The sequence below is a fragment of the Suricata suricatta genome, chromosome 1 (assembly GCF_006229205.1).
Source record: "Suricata suricatta isolate VVHF042 chromosome 1, meerkat_22Aug2017_6uvM2_HiC, whole genome shotgun sequence".
Taxonomy (NCBI): domain Eukaryota; kingdom Metazoa; phylum Chordata; class Mammalia; order Carnivora; family Herpestidae; genus Suricata; species Suricata suricatta.
This window is the reverse complement of record NC_043700.1, coordinates 143,305,758-143,312,031: the sequence shown is the minus strand read 5'-3', so window position 1 is coordinate 143,312,031 and position 6,274 is coordinate 143,305,758. Positions and strand designations below refer to the sequence as shown.

General features: G+C 36.6%; 1 long non-coding RNA gene across 1 annotated transcript; it reads left to right on the top strand.

Annotated features, from left to right (window-relative positions):
• Positions 1-1,161: 1,161 nt before the first annotated feature.
• Positions 1,162-4,673, top strand: LOC115285175. Its single transcript, XR_003905444.1, has 3 exons — positions 1,162-1,372; positions 2,532-2,676; positions 4,581-4,673. It is a non-coding gene; the product is annotated as an uncharacterized LOC115285175 (long non-coding RNA).
• The last annotated feature ends 1,601 nt before the right edge of the window (positions 4,674-6,274 follow it).

The window sequence follows — 6,274 nt, the reverse complement described above, 5'->3', positions numbered from 1 at the left end:
CCGCCTCCGCCCCCTCTCCCCAGCTTCCCCGCCCTCTGCGGCTCGCAGCCTCGCCGGCGAGTCTACTGTAAGTGTGAGTTGCTTAGACGAAGTCACACACTCGCGGAGGGAAGTAATCGGAAGGCTGCTGTGGTGAGTGTTGCCTAGCGGTCTCCGGGAAAGGCGCGGCTCCCTCCCCGGATAATTAGGGCGACGAATTCTCCCGACGACCGTGCCCGCGAAGACTGGGGCTCCGGGGAGGCGGAAGGGAAATCAGCCTGAGGCTCCGCCCGCAGCCCCTGGAGAAGCGGGTCTTTGGTGTGGCACGGTGCCTGCTGCCCATCACAGGCTTGTGGCATCAACAACCTTGTCGTCACAGAGCCGCGTATTCGCAGGCTGTGCTGATCCGTGGCTAGTTTCTTAAACACCCATATCGCCCACTGCTGCTCACCCTTTCTCCTCTTCCAATACTTTGGCAGCGGGGGTGGGATAATTAGTCAACATTTTCTTCAGAGGTAAACTGTAGAATTTCTAAATATAGACAACGTGACTACGATTGAAATTTCAGGGAGTCAAAGAATTTGACTTCCTGAATTTTGTAGTGTGCCCGGTACTTGATGATGTGATGATTCAATTCCTTAATTTCATTGATAAGATGTATTAGTTTTAGAGATTAAATGATATGCAGCTATCTGCCCTTAATTCCAGTGAAAGTAGCATGCGTCAAATAATATAAGGGTTTAAAAAATATTGTTTTAATTTTGTGTGTTCCACTGCATTGACTTACAAAACAATTTTTTTTAAAAAGCAGTTTAAAACAATTGACTTTCTATGCTTCACTTCTATTATGTATTCTATTGCTTTAATATTTTTCAATTTTCTCATTCATTCTTTCCTTTAAAGAGTTACATCTGGAGGGCAGTTGTATTAAGTACTGCATTAAAGCATCTACAAAAAGTGTGGGCTTAGAAGAAAGGTCTCTTGTTTAATTTGGTGCATAGTAACTACTGTGAGAATTCGGTTTGCATTCACACCTACTGACAGAGTCAGCTCACCAGCTTTGCCATCTAGAGCCCTGCTTGTCTTCAGAATAAATTTCTCATCCTCTTTAGCTGATGACAATTGTTTTTTTGTTTAAATATTTGCAGTAAAGATGAAAGAATAAAGAGGCAGTGACGCAATTTTATGAAGAGGTAGAAGCTTATCTTTATTTTTTTCCTGAAGTGTTTTGGCACCAGAAATCTAAAAGCATCTTCTTCCTGTTATAATGTGCTCCAAATGCATGAAGAAAATTTGAAGAAATGGCAGTGAATCAGCCTTTCAGTTTGGCAAAAAACCCTTCAGTGAGATGCAAAGTTGAATGTTATGTTTCTATTTGAAGACCATTCAAAATGTAAGCTCCTCACTCCAAATTATAGTTGAATTACTTAAAAAATATATCTAAGCAGACGATCAACTAAGTTATTAAAGCCTACAGATACATAATACTACTAATGTGAAACAAAGGCAGTTTAATAGGGCTTTGGTATTGCTGCTTTACTTCAGTAGGTCTCAGCATCCTCATCAGTAAAATGAGGGATTTGGAGAAAATGATCAGGTTTCCTTCTCTTCCATATCCTTCGCATTTCTGTTACTACCTTTTTCACCTATCTCCAATTATTTACTATTGACCTCAAAATTATTAAATTTCTTCAGCCTAACATTGAAAGTCTTCTACTACAAAGATAAGTAAATTTTCTATTTTATTTTACCTTAAAATTTGAAATTCAGTATTCCCTAAATTGCCTCATACCTTTGTTTTTATGTCTGTCACTCCATCGTATAGAAGTTTCACCCCTAAAAATATTTAACACTCTCCCCCACACACATGCATACACATCTCTCTCTTCTAAAATCCTACCCAGTGTCCAAAGAGAATAAGCATTCAAGACTGTTTTTCACAAAAAGAAGTGATTTGATTCTCCTTCTCAAAGTACACATAGCTTATGATTTATTTCAATCAACATAATGGCAATATTTTCTGAATGAAAAGCTGGGACAAGTTATCTAACAACTATAAGCATATACATTGTGATAAAAATATTTTAAACTGGGTATGTCAAAGGAAACTTGGGACACCTGGGTGGGTAATTATGTTATCTCCCACTCAAGATAGTTAACTCCTTCTTAAGTGACTGAGACCACAGAATGCCAAATCCTTCGTGTTCTTCACCTAAAATGGCAGCCATCTTTTTCATGGTTGTTTAATAATCTTTGTTACATATCCTTAAAAGAATGAACAGCTGTAAACCTCAGCCCTGCTTACAGCAATGAAAGAGTTAATCAGACTAGTCAAAGAGGATGCTTTGGTTTGGGCATCACTCTCCAAAGAGATCTTATATCTGACCATTTGCTTGGGATGTAAATACTCTCTTAGCATACTTACATTGGACCACAGTATTGCATGAAACTAGATTTGTCTTTTTCCTTCATACTTACTGCTTTGCACAAGAAACAGCTAAAACATCAGTAGGAACTTAGAAGTCCTATTGTTTGCTTTTATTTTGCTTGAGATAACTGCTATGGCCTGAAAAGGAGAACGTGGCTGATGTCTCCATAGATCTCACCTTGGATTTGGCTTTTTGGTAAGCTTTCATGATGAAGAGAAACTCAGAATCGCATTGATAAGACACCCTGGAAAGTTACTCCCTATAAAAGGTATTATAGTTAAGTTCAGTGTATTAATAAGCCTAAATATCTTTCTGCATTTTAAGTAGAACAACAAAAACAACTATATTAAGCAGAATTGCTAGTAATTACTGAAGATTGCTATGTGTGAAGCATCATAGCATGTTTTACATTAATTGTTTTACTTAATACTGACATTTCAACCACATTGTTGGTATAGTTATTAGCCCCGTGTTAATGAAGAGAAGACTGAGGAAATGTGGTTAGGCCACCTGGGTAGTTATCCAGGTGGTAAGACTTGCAAATTTTAACCCATGGCACTGACTCTGGGAAGAAGATTGTGGTGTAATGCAAGTAAAAAATACATTTGATAACCAGACATTCACAAGAAGAAAAAAGAGGACTGCCCCCCAATTCTGCATTAATAGGAACAATTAATGAATAAAAATATTCCAATTTTTAAGTTCATTTAAATCCAAAAACAACTAGCCAAATAATATATAGTACAGGTCAGATAAATGAATAGGAGAAAACAAGAAACAAGTGATCCTATATAAGCATTTTTTGGAGAAAAAGACTGTCTTATACAAACAAAAATACACATACAATTTGTGTGCAATGGAGAGATAATGGGCCAAATCAAGAAAATAGTGAGGTGTCTACACATATAATATTAACACAAACAGTACAAAACTTGTGTAAACTATGTGACAAAACATAAACAACAGTCTTTACAAAAATAATATAAATAAAACATTGTAAGCCAAAGAGCAGTTTTTCCAAAAATATTATGTAGTATTGGCAATTTCTTACATAATTGTTTTAAATGTTTTTGTTACTTAGATACCTGCTTTCTTTCAGAGAATTTTGGGGGGAAAAAGGCAAAGCAAACTTTTAATCCATGGTAGATTTTAGATATGAAATCATAAGATAGCTTAATGAAACTGTAAGATATACTAATGAAGTTAATTTTTCATGTCCATGATTTCCTGAAGAGGATACATATAGGGTGATGTTAATTATTTTGACCCCAAAGGAAAAAGGCTGGCTAAAATATATTTAAGCAATCAATAGCTCTTAAAGTTCACAGCCAAGAAAATGCTAATGTATTCATTATTTTATGTTGCATTTTAATTTAATTAAAACAGACAATAGTTTAATTTTTGTTCATAGTTATCTTAAGAATTTTTCTGAAGTCTTCGAATCACCTTTCTCTACAAATTGCCCACATTTTTACTATTAATGTTCAATTTAATTGCATTTCAATTTAATTGATTATTAAATGAATATTTAATTTTAAAAATAAGGAATAAATAGCTTTTTAATTAGTTAATGAAGGTTTAACATATAAATTATTTTATTACTTAACAATACATAAAAATGTTACTTATAATAAAAACAAAAGTTCAAGAAAAAAAGACAGCCTGTTAGGGCAGTGAAACTGTCATGTATGATGCTGTCATGGTGGAATATGACATTATATACTTGTCAAAATGCAATACATGTACCACACCAAGAGTGAACCCTAATGTAAACTATGGACTTTAGTTAATAACGGTGTGTCAATATTGGCTTATCTGTTGTAATAAATGTCACCTTTACACCTTAAAAAATAAACACATTGGCATCATAATTAGCCCTCATTTTTCTGTGTTTTCTATGAGTATCAAGAGCATACTAAAATCTTTGACTGTCAATGAGTATTGATAGAGGATATTGTAGCAAAGAATAAGGAGCAATATATTGGCCTAAGAGCCACCAGGTTTTACTGTTGTCGTTGGAGGTTGGTTTATTCTCTAGTCATTCCGTGATCGATGTGTGAGGACTATTGACATGTAAGTGTAACGAGAGGACAATGCTGCTGTGGTTGATGAGGAACCAAACTGACTCTGGTTGTTCTTTGGTTGTTGTTTCCCTCCGGCACCTTGGATAAGTGGCATCATATGAAGATGTGAACAATGAAATAATAAGGACTCTTGGGGCTGAAGAAGTCGGAGAAGCGTGCTCAGAAGAGTCCCAAGACGGAAGTGATACACTGGGAGAGTAACTCACTTCACATAAAACTCACCTATTCTAACCATCTTCTGGATTCCAGAACTGCTTGCTGTCATGTGAAAAATAAGTTGTGACATTTTTCATATTCAAAAGAAGATTTTTTAAATTAAATTCAGTGCCTATACTCACTTGAAATTCATAAATAGGGGCACCTGGGTGGCTCAGTCAGTTGAGCATCCGACTTTGACTCAGTCATGATCTCACAATTCATGAGTCTGAGCCCCACATCTGGCTCACTGATGTCAGCCTGTCAGCACAGAGCTTGCTTCAAATCCTCTGTCCCCCTCTCTGCCCCTCCTCTGCTTGCACTTTCCCAAAAAATAAATATTTAAAGAAAAAGAAATTATAAATAATCCACTCATATGAGAACAATGACTAGCTAAAGCTTGCTAGGGGAAAACACTGATAGATTTACCCAACGGCATAAATAAATAAAGGTTGTGTATGTGATCAAGCTTTTGATAAATGCTGTTAGTTGTCCAAGGAAAGGCTTCTAGGCAAAAGCTTGCAGTGGTAATCTCATGTACTCTCATCTCTGTTTCTGGGAAATGACTCTAGAATATTTCTTGTAGGGTGGTTTCACATTAAATGCCTTTGAATTGTAGTAGCTTTATATCTAGCAGTTAGAGATTTTTTTAAATTTTTTATGCTTTTTATTTAATTTCGAGAGACAGAGAGAGACAGTGCAAGCTAGGGAGGGGCAGAGAGAGAGGGAGACACAGAATTGGAAGCAGGCCCCAGGCTCCGAGCTAGCTAGCTGTCAGCGCAGAGCCCGATGAGCCGCTTGAACCCACCAACCGGGAGATCATGACCTGAGCCGAAGCCAGACGCTTAACCCACTGAGCCACCCAGGCACCCCAACAGTTAGAGATTTTAAGTTTTAAGCAAATACATTAATTAAAATGGGTTAAAAGATGAAACATAATGGTATTATTAAAGTTTTTGTTTAAATTCCAGCTAGTTAACAAATGGGATAATATTAGTTTCAGGGATGCAATACAGTGAGTTAACACTTACGTACCACACCCCTTGCTCTTCACTACAAGAGCACTCTTTAATCCCCATCACCTATTTAACTCATCCCTCCACTAACCTCCATTCTGGTAACCATCAGTTTATCTTCAAGTTAAGAGTCTCTTTCTTGGTTTGTCTTGCTCTCTTTTTTCATTTTCCTCTTTTGTTTTGTTTCATAACTTCCATACATGAATAAAATCATATGGTATTTGTTTTTCTCTGACTAATTTCACTTAGCATAATACTCTCTAGTTCCATTTGTATTAAGGCAAATGGGAAAATTGCATTCATTCTTAGGACTGAGTAATATTCTATTGTACATGTATATGAAGCACTTCTTTATGCAGTCATCAGGTGATGGATATGGGCTGTTTCCATAATTCGGCTATTATAGATAATGCTCCTATAAACTTCAAAGTGCATGTAACCCTTTGAATGAGTATTTTTGTATTCTTTGGGTGAATACCTAGGGCAATTGCTGGATCTCAGGGTAGTTCTACTTTTAACTTTTTGAGGGACCTCAGTACTGTTTTCCAGAGTGGCTGTTTGCATTCCCCTT